At 42.2% G+C, this 13,587-nt stretch overlaps 1 protein-coding gene across 2 annotated transcripts in view; it reads right to left on the bottom strand.

The window, feature by feature from the left end:
- SLC6A7 (solute carrier family 6 member 7) overlaps positions 1–13,587 on the bottom strand; it is a 140,456-nt gene that overhangs the window by 17,863 nt on the left and 109,006 nt on the right. The gene's annotated exons all lie outside the window — the stretch shown is intronic.

Here is a 13,587-nt window from a genome sequence, read left to right as displayed (position 1 = left end):
TCACCACATGAGGCCTGGCATTGTCGCGCACCAGGAGGAACCCAGGACCCACTGCAACAGCATAGGGTCTGACAATGGGTCCAAGAATTTCTTCCCGATACCTAATGGCAGTCAGGGTGCCATTGTCTAGCCTGTAGAGGTCTGTGCGTCCCTCTATGGATATGCCTCCCCAGACTATCACTGACCGACCATCAAAACGGTCATGCTGAATTATGTTATAGGCAGCATAATGTTCGCCATGGCTTCTCCAGACCCTTTTACGTCTGCTCAGGGTAAATCTGCTCTCATCTGTGAAAAGCACAGGGACGCTAGTGGTGGACCTGCCAATTTTGGTGTTCAATGGCAAATGCCAATTAAGCTCTCTAGTGCCAGGCAGTGAGCACAGAGCCCACTAGTGGACGTCGGGCCCTCATGAAGTCTGTTTCTGATTGTTTGGTCAGAGAAATTCACACCAGTGGCCTGCTCGAGGTCATTTTGTAGGGCTCTGGCAGTGCTCATCCTGTTCCTCCTTGCACAAAGGAGCAGATACCGGTCCTGCTGATGGGTTAAGGACCTTCTACAGCTCTGTCCAGCTCTCCTAGAGTAACTGCCTGTCTCCTGGAATCTCCTCCATGCTCTTAAGACTGTGCTGGGAGACACAGCAAACCTTCTGGCAATGGCACGTATTGATGTGCCATCCTGGAAGAGTTGGACTGCCTGTGCAACCTCTGTAGGTTTTAGGTATCGCCTCATGCTACCAGTAGTGACACTGACCCTAGCCAAATGCAAAACTAGTGAAAAACAGTCAGAAAAGATGAGTAGGGAAAAAATGGCAGCTGCCTCCACCTGTAAAACCATTCCTGTTTTGGGGGTCGTCTCATTGTTGCTCATTTCATTAATTTCATTCACTCCAAAGCAGCTGAAACTGATTAACAACCCTCTCTGCTACTTAACCGACCAGATCAATATCCCAGGAGTATAATTTACTTGATGCTATACTCTGATTAAAAAGTGTTCCTTTAATTTTTTTGAGCAGTGTACAACTAAGACTGCATTCACACTTGAGCGATTTGTAGCTTGAAGCTCCCAAAACGTTCAAACTTAAAAAATCATTTGTTCTCTATGGTGCCTGTTTGCGCGATCAGGTTTGAACAGGTACCATAGAGAACAATTGATTTTTTTAAGTGTGATCATTTTTGGAGCTTTGAGCTTCAAGCTACAAATCGCTCAATGTGAATGCAGCCTGAAAGCTTTGTGTTATATATGTTTGTACAAAAATGCAAAAAAAGAAACTTGTAAATGTCAGAAATTCAGAGTAGCTCCTTTGCATACTTCCTGATGTATTTTGAAGCCCTCCTAGTTTTTACTTGGACTACAGAAGGATTAGCCTTCATGTTTTGGCATCAGAGAGTAGGCATGGTTGAGTATTTTAGCAAACGACAATGGGCAGGGCTGATACCACTCAGTGCATAAAAAGTGTTGTCAGCCCACAACAGGGTTTATTTTCTTTTTTTGCCTTGACAGATGCTTTACTGGATTGTCTCTTTAAACACAATGTATTTTTGTATGTATTGAATTAATTTGTTATTATTTTTAGAACCAAAATATATTTTCTTTTCTTTTTTTAATTTTAGGTATGTAACTATAAAAATACTACATGTTAACATATTTACCACTTGCATCCAGAAGTTAATGCACATGTAGGCAGGTGCAGTTAGTCTTCACACCTGGAGGTGGCCTAGCACCATTGTTACTTGGAAAGATTCTCATGAGGGGATCAATCCCTTGACAATTCCATACAGTGGCTCAAGAGGGGAAGTGGTCTAATTGGACACAGAATTCTCAAGAGACTTTGACAGCCATCTTGTGTGTGGGAATCTTTCAAATAAGGGGACCCACATCATTTTGGCATGCTTCTGGTGAGTGAATGGTCAAGGACAGGAACCCGCATGTGAGGGACAGTATCTAGCGTAGGAGAGGTTCCAGGGGAGAAGGGATGGCTTAGGGAGGATCCTTCTTCATCTCATACACTGCAGTAATATGTGCAGAGATGTGGAGTCAGTGCAGTCTGCAGAAACATCCTTGCACCTTTCCAGAAGAAACACTATTTCTGGTAACTGAAGCTGTCCTCTAGTAATAAAACTTGTAAATGCTGGGACTGTATATTTTCTGTACCACTATATATCAGTGCTAACAGTCAGTTATTCTGTTATACCAAGATTTCAAGATTTATATATAGACAACACTGCAATATAACTTTGTGTGAGCAATTCCTCCCAAACAAGTCACCTAAACCAAGCCCACACTGGGCATTGCCAGCAGTATATGGAAAGTGCATCCCCCTCGTGGGAATTGGCCCGTGTTGCAGCAATGGTACCTCTGGGATCGGCTGATACCCAAGTATAATGACACAAACCTATTGTAAGCTGACTGGGTGGAGCAATTACGGAGTGTGACCCACCTGTTCCAGGCTCTCCTACCTGACCTGACTGTTGACACACTAGAAGATGATGTGAGGAGAGCCATCCTGGTACTGCCAGCAATGGAATGTGCCACCTAGGTGCAGATTACGACTAGGCTAGAGGGTCTATATGGGGCTGTGACACCCGTAACAGAATTAAGGTGGTAATTCTTTGCAGGAAATCAACAGGAAGGTAAAACTATCCTTCAGTTTGCTGTTGCTGTTCAGGAGCTATTAAAATGTCTAAAGGACAAGGCTATGCCTCCATAGAAGCCCCTGACCAGTGCATTAGAGATCAGTTTATCTCAGGAATTTAAGCTGACCCCCTCTGAATGGCACTTAAAAACCAAGTGAAAGCCACCAAAGACCAGGCGTTCAGCATGTGGTAGAGAGAGCAGGAGGATGCAGAAGCTTGAGTTGCAGATACCTGGGGAGATGAATGTTGCTATTGTGGAAGTGTCCCTTCTCCTCTTTCTGCATTAGATACTGGTGTTCAGGGCTGAGTCCAATGCTTCCATCAGGAAAGAAGTGTAAGCAGTAAAACACAGAAGGTGTTGGCACTGTGGTTCTTGAAGGCATATAGCAAGGAACTGTGGCGAGGAGAATTCCTGTCTTCCTCCTGTCTTTCCTATTCCAGTAGAAAGGGTCACTTGGATGTTCCTTAGAGTATTTAACCAGACAGCAGATCGCATTGGAGTGGTGGTAATCCAGAGGTCATCCCTAGTGGATATTCCAGTGGTGTTGGACATGAATGCCCTACCAGAATTAGACCTTACCTAACTACTCAGGAACAACAAGGTGAGGCCAGTTGTCCCTTATCGGGCTGAGTTCAGGAAAGATTGTCGGAAGCCAAAGAAAGTGGGGGTGGTAAGTCTGCCACCAAGCCACAGGATGCAGCTAAAGCCAAGGCAAGAAATGATCTGTCCCCTCCCTGTGGGAACTCAAAAGAGATTACAAGGATCATGGTTGAATCCAAACAAGACTTAGAGGTGAAGGATGAGTGGCTAGTGACCAGGACTTTGTCCAAAATATACTTGGACAAGGTACTGGTTCAAATGGCCACCGCCTCCAACTCTCTGCCATCTTAGCTGATAATTTACAAGGTCTACACTGTCCCTAAGAAATGTATTGAACTGACCTTCCCGGGGTTTAAACAACATGTGCTTCCCTGGTATCTGAAATGTCTGTGCTAGAGTCATAGAAGCACAGTACTGACATTAGCCTTACCTTTTGTGAGTTCTCCCTTGAGCAAAAGCATTTCATCCACCAATTTCTGGGAAAACAAGTACTAGTATTCGCAGAAGGACCAGAGGACTATGGGTGTAACAATGTCCTAGATCATTCTAGAGTGGTACCTCAATATTCCACCAGCCCTATGTCAGGAAGTCCAGGACTTACTTGCTCCAAAGCTGAGCTGTCAAGGAGAGTAGGAGTCCTTTGGCTGCTCCTGTAGCTCTTGTCTGGAAAAAGATGGAAGCCTTCATTTCTGCATAGGCTATCATCGGTTGCTTGCTTGCACCCATCTGTATGATTATCCAGTGGAAGAGCCTTTAATTATCTTGCGACAGACCTGCCTATTATCAACCTTGAACTTAGCCAGTGGCTACTGGCAAGTACCAGTAAAAACTGAAGATAGACAGAAAACCCTTTTGGGTTGTACTAATTCAGTCACATGCCCTTCAGTCTGACTAACGTGCCCAGTATGTTTCAAAAGTTGATGAAGAGATGCCTGGGTGGTCTCAATTTTGACACCATCCTTATATACATGGATGACATTTTCTCCAAGAGCTTTGATTACACATTAAGCCCTTAGACCAAGTTTTCATCTAACTTGCACAGTATGAACTGAAGTTAAAGCCTACCAAATGTCATCTCATGCAAGCTCGCATACAGTATTTGGGTTATGTCATGGAGGCTGAAGGTGTGTCCCTGGATTTCACTAAAGTTCAGGCTGTAAAGGATTGGCAGACCCCAAAGAGAGTCATTGATCTTTGTTCTTTCCTAGGGTTGGTGAGGTATTACCCATACTTCATTCTGCAATTCAAACAGATTGCTGAACCCCTTACACAACTACTGTATGAACATTCCACTCAACAAAAAGGGCACATTGTCCCCCCTCCATCCAAACCCAATAGCAGACAACCCAGGCAAAGGCTTTTGAAACTTTAAAAAAATGGCTAATGACTGCCCCCTCATTGGTGTATGCTAACTACTCAAAGCCCTTCCAGGTATACACTGACAGCAATTGTCAAGCACTGGACCAAGAGCAAAATGAAACTCAGTGAGTGACTGCTTTTGACAGCCACCCCCTATGGTCAACCAAATATAATCCGTACAATTATAGCTTTTTAAAGCTGGAAACCTTAGCTCTGATCTAGGACATAATTGTGCACTTCATAAGTGAGCACTGAAACATGTTACCCCTCTTGAGGTTTCCACTTCAGAACCATTTGAGTGGTAACTATGGACTTCCTAACAGTGGCTTAGACAGCTTCTGGCTATCAATATATTTTGGTGTTTGTAGATCATTTCTCCAAGTTTGATATTGTGGTCCCTTCTCAGGACCAAACAGCATTCACCACAGCTAAGCTCTTTTGGAACCATGTGATTCAGCTGTATGGTTGTCCAAAAAGAATTATGTCCGACCAGAGCCCTAACTTTTTGCCCCAGATCTTTTCTGAAATGTCAGCTCAGTGGAATCTAGCAGTCCCATACCACCCACTACCAACCATAGAGAAAGGAACCAGTATGCATTTCAATTGGACATTCCTGACTATGATCTGAACCCTGGAGCAAGGATACGGGGATTGTTGACCACAACATGTAAGGGATATCGTATGGGCCTATAACAACACAGTATACAAAGCTTCTGGGTATAGTCCTTCATTTATGATGTTTGGATTGTGCAGTTGGGTGTCTTCAACATCTGGATGACGAGGCTACAATTGACACAATGGCCTTAAAGCCTGTAGGTTGAGTGCTTGTCAAAAATTTTAAATTTCTTTAAACAAGCTGGAACCTCACTGGGAACTTTGCCCTATAAGTGCAACCTTTTCCAAATTCACCAGTGTACGACATAAAAGCAGAAATGGCAGGAGGAGTGAAGAATCTCCAGCAACTGAAACCATCTTCCGGTAATATAACTTGTAAATGCTGGGGCTGTATATTTTCTGGACAACTATATATCAGTGCTATCAATTGGCTATTCTGTTACTACAAACAAGCTTGCTGAAGATTATTTATGTAAAGACAATAATTGAGTGTTTCCTCCCAAACAAGGTACATAAACCAGGCCCCTCCTCCACATGTAAAGCAGTTCTTTTGTGAGTCATTTAAAGGTTATTCCCTGAATATCCTAGTATAATTAGGCCTCCTGAAAATCAGCTCTATCCCCAACGTGTATATGACACTCCCCCCATCCCCAGATCGATATACAATCTATTTCTTGCTATTTCTAGAATATACATAACCATAAGGCGCCTCAGTTAGAGACCTAGAAGTAGCCTGTATTAAATGCATTTTTGTAAAATAAAGATGCATATAATAAAAAATATTTATAAACATATAACACAAAATAAACTTAACCAAAATGTATATAGTTCCCCTTTACAGAAACTGAATGTTATGGGTTACTGCACATCATTGCTCTTTCCATGTTACTAAATAATCTTTTAATATCATTCAAGTCTGCTGCTTCTGCAAGTAGCTAACATCATGACTCAGAACCTAATAGCAAGCTCTGAGTCATGGCAAGTCATGTTTTTCCTATAACATCCCTGAAAACTGAGAAAGTGTCACATACTTGAGCTTTGATGCCTCTCTGCTCTACATCACATTTATATAGTTCATAAAATAAGAAAATGGTGGTAGGAGGCGTGCTTTGTGTGTGGTTTATCAAGCAATGGAGAGCTTGGCTAGCATGTACAAATGGAATGTGATCTACCTATGGGTGGTGATAAAGGTACTTTTGTTACAATAATTGAATAGGCAGCATATTGCTCTTAATGAAAGCCAATGAGTCAGGCATGAAACTGTCGTATGGCTGCTAAAACAAAGTTTGACATAAAAATGAGCACCAAATAAAAAGCAAAATTACTCACAGAAGTGCACATAAATAAAAATCATCCGAAAGCCCAGGTATGCATTCACTAAAAAAATGTAAATATCTTTCTAAATACTACTAATGTCATTTCATAAAAGCTACAATTGTAATAATTTCCCATAATCCAGTGTGCACTCAAAATCAGGCTTCTGATGGCCATTAGAGGATTTTTAAAGGAACATCTATACGAAAATACTCATCAGTACATTCAAACACTTGGCGAATGTTGTTTGAAATTATTTTTGCAATGAATGGAATTTCCCAAATGAAAACCACATACACTGTTTTCATTTGATTCTTTGAATGAAAACAGTGTGGTAAAACATCTCTCACCACATATAGTGTGAATTGGCCCTCATTTTCTCTTTTGTCTATGGGACAGAAGTGAAAGGAAATCTTCCTAATGAGACACAGAAGGCGAAAAAAAAAAAAAAAAAAGTTTTGCCTTCTACTTTATAGAAACACTGTTACCTTGCCCTTCCAGGACAAATTAACAGTCCCTTTAAAGACCCCTGTCACAGTCCTTCCTCCACTGTAGCCCCCACAAAATACCCAGTGCTTCCAGAAATGAGAAGACATGACAGCTCCCATGATGATGTGCCTGGGTTTATTGTCAGGCCCGAACACTGTCACATGGCTGTAAGCTCAGACACCTCTTATTTGCACTGGTGGAAGGAGCAGAAAAGAGGGGGTTGAGTACATAGGTCAGGGGATCGTCTTTTAAGAGATCCTACCACTTTGCCGTCAATGGGCAGGGTCTTTTTAAATGCCGGAAGTTGTTTGTTTTTTAACTAGTATCTATTTAGGGGCGAGTTTGATATCCTAGAATTGCTATGCCTCTAGCTCTTCCAAATATCAGAGTATAGCTTAAAGTGGTTCTAAAGGCACAAGGTTTTTTACCTTCATGCATTCTATGCATGAAGGTAAAAACATTTCTGTGTGCAGCAGCCCCCCCTAATACTCACCTAAGCCCCCACTCGATCCAGCGATGTGCACTGGAGTCTCGGCTATCCCAGGACTCCCTCTTCTCATTGGCTGAGACAGAAGTAGCAGCCATTGGCTCCCACTGCTGTCAATCACAGCCAGTAAGCCAATGAGAAGAGAGAGGGTGCGGGGCCGAGCCACTGCTCTGTGTGGGAATGGACACACAGAGCGGCGGGTGCCCCCTTAGCAAGCTGCTTGCTGTGGGGGCACCCAACAGGAGGTAGGGGCCAGGAGAGCCTGCAGGGGACCCGAGAAGAGGAAGATCCAGGCTGCTCTGTGCAAAACCACTACACACAGCAGATAAGTATAGGCATGTTTGTTATTTATTTTTAAACAAAATGAGCCTTTAGAATCACTTTAAGTCAATGAACCATGGAAATTATAGAAGTTGAAAGTCAAAATGGATAGCATTCATTATATAGGCCCTGTAAAATGCCCATACGGAAAATAAAAAGACATTCAGAAGAAGTAGTTCTAAAAAAAATAGGGTTACTTTTTCTTGTTTTGCATGTAACATCATTATCGCTTAATAGAAATGTTTCTGTAATTTTTTTTTTCATTTGAAATCTGAAGACAAACTTGGGAAATGTAAGCAAACCTGGACCCCTTAAACAGAAAATATTTTATCTACAAGTTTTAACCTAGTGTTACTGACAATATAGGCTTTCTGGGGGTCTGACAGCCTGCTACCAATTGACCTCCCTTTAGTCCAAGTTCCTGTCTTCCCACTCTATCTTTTTTCTCCCTATTCCACCTTTTTCCCTTTGTTTCAGCAACTTCATACCCCTGTAAACTTTATACCCAACTGGAGTACAAATACACCCCTACAAAATCCTTATACATGCCTAACTCCAGAATTCATTGGTTCAGTAAGGTGATGTCACAGGTCCTCTTCACTCCTCTTCTTCTGGGGGTGGGAGGACCCTAAATACTAGAGACAGCAATGGCATGTAATGACTGTGAGCCCAAAGTGGGGGTTGGCTTGCACACTGACCTGGCCACTGAACCAGCACTGGTTCTTTTCTGGGCTAAAATGACACTCATGGTCATTCAACCAGGAAAAGGAAAACCTGGATGGCAAACTGGTTCTATGCAGTAAGCTAAAAACCTTCTGGATGGGAAACCTGGAAAACCTGGATGGGAAACTGGTTCTATGCAGTAAGGTAAAAAAAAACCTTCTGCATGCAGCTTCCCCTGCAGCCCCTCTAAATACATACCTGAACCTGATCTCAGTCCTGCAATGTGCTTGAGAGCTGAGTCTCTCTCAGCTCTATCACTCCTCATTGGCTCAGATATTGTAGCATCCATTCCCATTGGCTCCCACTGCTGTCAATCAGAGCCAGTGATAAGGGAGCAGGGGGGGCAGGGCTGAGCCCCACTCTGTGTGTCTCATGCACACACAGAGCAGGGTTCGGGAACATGCATGCACGAGTGCTCCCATAGCAAGCAGCTTGCTATGGTGGGCACGTGGTGGAGGGGATTGGAACCATGTGGGTGGGAACTTGCGGTGGACCCGGGAAGAGCAGGATCAAGGCTGCTGAGTGCAAAACCAAAAAGCAGGAAAGTATAACATGTTTGTTATTTTAATTAAAAAAAAAATAGACATGAAAAGTGAACAAAGTGCATCTTTTTATTGTCTGAATACAAAGCAACAAGGCAGGTTCTTCGCTGATCTCTGATTCTTCTGCTATCTGCATGAGTCTCTCATAAAACTCTAATCTAAAAACTTAGCTCTCCAGAGGTCAGCCCGACCCCCACTCCAGCATACAGCAAGTGACTCATTCACTCAGCTCTGTGACCCTGTTAGAGGAGGTGTGTCCCTTTCCTCTAGTTAGCTATTGGATTTCACAGAGCTCTGTGCTCTAGCTTTGCAGTGTGTGTGACATCGGATGCTTTTCATCAGATGACATCTTCTGTTTTTTGCTGCTGAGAGATGATGTGTTTTAGAAGGCAGTAGAAGAGAGGGATTTAGATAAACAGGTACAACGTGCAGTATGTTGGAGGATTTATTTAATCTCTTTGTATCCCTGGGGCTAGTCACGTCACTGGGTATATGTAAGGGTTTACAACCACTTTAGTTATTGCTAGCAACAGACTGCATCACATATGCCATTTTCACTTTTACCTATAGTTCAGCTTTAAACCAACACATACCAAAATTACAACCCAAGGGCTTAAGAACATCAAGGAAACTCTTTCAGGCTTGCAGAAAGCTTTCTTAATACTTTTTGTATATGGTAGTCTTCAGCAGCATTTTCAAGAAGGGCCAAAATCAATAGTGAGAGATTTTATTTGAGCAAATTCTAATTTTAGTGTTTTTTTCTAATGTTGGTCCTTTAGTGTTCCTCTGTGAAAATTAAACTGTAAAGGGCTCTTTCTCACTGCTAAGGCCACATACAGGCAGTGATGACAGCTGACAGCTATGTAATGAATAAAGGTTTACTAATAACGTTTTACCGACACATTAATGTAGTGCATTGACATTTCTCCACAACTGTGTCTGACATAGAATAATTGGTTTGGAAATGTTACAGCCCTGTGGTCGATCTGTATATTTATAATAGTTCATACTGTGGCTTTCAAGTTAGCTAGCCTTAAAACATAAATTAAATAAGTACCCTTTTCCTTTTTAGAATCTTGAATTCACATTTGATACAAAAAGGAGGTAAAATCACCTTTATAAAGTGTGTTTAAAGCTGAACTTCAGACAAGCAACAAAATACGCCTATCAAATACATATATGGGAGATGTTTAACCTGCCAAAGCATTTGTATTTCCATCCATCTCTGCCACATAGCACAGCCCTGTCTGGCATGGCACCAGAATTTATCTAGCTTTAATGAAGTAGCAATGGACTTGCCCCGCCCCCAGCCTGTGACTGGACAGTGAAAGCAGAAGCAGAAGACTGATCTCTCTGCTCTCTCCTCTTTTCCGTATGCTGTTTACAGCATATGAAAATTATATATATTTATATAATGTACCATGCCCATTGGCTCTTTATCTTTTACCTCCAACCACCTCAATACCGGGCACTTTCACCCCTTTACTGCCCAGACCAATTTTTCAGCTTTCAGTGCTGTCGCAATTTGAATGACAATTGCGCAGTCACGCAACACTCTACCTAAATGAAATTTTTATAATTTTGTTTTCCACACAAATAGAACTTTCTTTTGATGGTATTTAATCACCACTGGGATTTGTATTTGTTGCTAAAAAAAACAAAAAAGTAAAATCATTTTGAAAAACAAAAACATTTTCTTCGTTTCTGTTATAAATTTTGCAAATAAGTAATTTTTCTTCTTCACTGATGTACGCTGATGAGGCTGCACTGACGGGTATTTATAGGTTGCACTGTTGGGCACTGATATGCTGCATTGATGGGGCTACAGTGATGGGCACTGATATGTTGCACTTATGGGCATTGATATGCTGCACTGATGGGCACTGTTGAGCACTGATAAGCTGCACTGATGGGGCTACACTGATGGGCACTGATATGCTGCACTGACAGCCACTGATATGTTGCACTGATGGGGCCGCACTGATCATCAGGGCACTGATGATCAGTGTCATGATTATCAGTGTAAACGTCCCTTGTCACAGGAAAGCTGGTTATCGGCTTTCCTTTCCTCAGTGCTGTGACATAACCGACATTTGTTTACATGTGATCAACTGTGTACACAGCTGATCACATGGTAAACAGCCAACGTCATTGGTTCTTTACCTGATCAGTGATGCAGTGAGGGACACAGCACACCACCGATCGCCATGCTGCGGGCCCTCATCATGTGATGTCCCCCAACCAGTTAATCAGCTGTGTCCTATCACAGCATAATCACAAGACTATGCACATTCAAACGTGCTTAGGATCTCAGTTCCCAGAGGACGTGCAAATATTCCCTCTCGGAACAATAAGCGAGCAGAACAAACACAGTATAGGTGCTGGTCTGCAAGATGTTAATGATGTGTTATTGAATACAGAGCTGCATTAATTTGTGTACTTTATATCTATCTAAATTTCAGCTTTAAATTTGCTCTAATAGGGAATAAATCCCTTTGTGGTCCCCACAGGCAATCATATATTCCCTGGACAAACATTCTACAGTGTTATTTCTATCAATATTAATACCCAGTTTATTCTGTGCATTGGGAAGCATCCAGCTGTTTTTTAAGCAATCGCTTTGAAGCCAAATCTTTTGCTACAACTTTTAAGTGAACAACTTTCTACCAAGTTTAGCGTGTGTATATATATATTTATACATACACACACACACACACTATATTGCCAAACGTATTGGGCCAGCCCTCCAAATCATTGGATTCAAGTGTTCCAATCACCTCCATAGCCACAGGTGTATACAATCAAGCACCTAGGCATGCAGACTGCTTCTACAAACATTTGTGAAAGAATGGGTCACTCTCAGGAGCTCAGTGACTTCAAGCGTGGTACCATGATAGGTTTCCACCTGTGCAATAAGTCCATCCATGAAATTTCCTTGCTGCTAAATATTCCACGCTCAACTGTTAGTGGTATTATAACAAAATGGAAGCAACTGGGAACAACAGCAACTCAGCCATGAAGTGGTAGACCATGTAAAATGAGAGTGGGGTCAGCACATGCTGAAGCTCACAGTGAGTAATAGTTGTCAACTGTCTGCAGAGTCAATAGCTAAAGACCTCCAAATTTCATGTGGCCTTCAGATTTGCACAACAAAAGCGTGTAGGGAGCTTCATGGAATGGGTTTCCATGGCCAAGCAGCTGCATCCAAGCTTTACATCACTAAGTGCAATGCAAAGCATCGGATGCATTGGACTCTAGAACAGTGGAGATGTGTTCTCTGGAGTGATGAATCATGCTTCTCTGTCTGGCAATCTGATGGACGTGTCTGGGTTTTGCAGTTGCCAGGTGAATGCTACTTGCTTGACTACATTGTGCCAAGTGTAAAATTTGGTGGAGGGGGGATTATGGTGTGGGGTTCTTTTTCAGGGGTTGGGCTTTGCCAGTGAAGGGAACTCTTATGGGATCAGCATACCAAGACATTTTGAACAATTTCATGCTCCCAACTTTGTAGGAACAGTTGGGGATGACCCCTTGCTGTTCCAACATGACTACGCACCAGTGCACAAAGCAAGGTCCAAAAAGACATGGATGAGTGAGTTTGGGGTGGAGGAACTTGACTGGCCTGCCTTAACGTGATAGAAGACCTTTGGAATGAATTAGAGTGGTGACTGCGAGCCAGGCCTTCTTGTCCGACATCAGTGCCTGACCTCACAAATCTTCCCAGAAGAGATTAAGCTGTTATAGCTGCAAAGAGTGGGCCAGCTCAAACTCAGTTGAACCCTACGGACTAAGACTGGGATGCCAAGTTCATGTGCGTGTAAAGGTAGACGTCCCAATACTTTGTGCAATATAATGTATATGTAATCTAAGGTACAAGGATCAGTTGATTTTTTGCAGTAGAAATCTGCTGTATGTCCCTAATCGCTAATCGGAATGTAACCTTAAGTTACTGTAAGCAGGGCCCTTGTAAAAGATAATGCAACTTGGTGCCTGAGGCTGACCATACACTATACAGTCTGATTGTATAAATGTCCATCTACTATCAACTATGTAGTACAAGAGCCCGTCTTGATACATATTAAATGGATTATATATGTCATTATATTACATAATTTTGGTAAATCTAAAGAAAATCTCATAGACTGTACAATCAGATTATATAGTGTTTGGGCAGTTTAAACTTTACCATAAAAGTTTGATAACAATTATTGCTCTTTATTAAAAGAACTCACATTCCACATTAATAATTATGCTACCAAAATTAGTGTGTGTTGTATATTGCCACCAACATTGCTCCTGTTTCTTCATGCTGGAGGCTGCCATTTTGATGAAGCCCAGAGCAGTCACCTCTACTTGGTCTCAAAAACTATATGTCACTTTCTGTACCTGAAATATGTACAATTCCAGCCTTGATGGTATGTCTTGGCTTAGCTAGAGAGGAAGTGCTGAAGATCATAGGCTGATGAGGGAGAAAGGATTGAATATCAGGGAGATAAGATG

Source organism: Staurois parvus, unplaced genomic scaffold (assembly GCF_062004578.1).
Source record: "Staurois parvus isolate SC_StPar_1 unplaced genomic scaffold, SC_StPar_1.0 ptg000286l, whole genome shotgun sequence".
Taxonomy (NCBI): domain Eukaryota; kingdom Metazoa; phylum Chordata; class Amphibia; order Anura; family Ranidae; genus Staurois; species Staurois parvus.
This window is presented reverse-complemented; position numbering and strand designations above follow the sequence as displayed.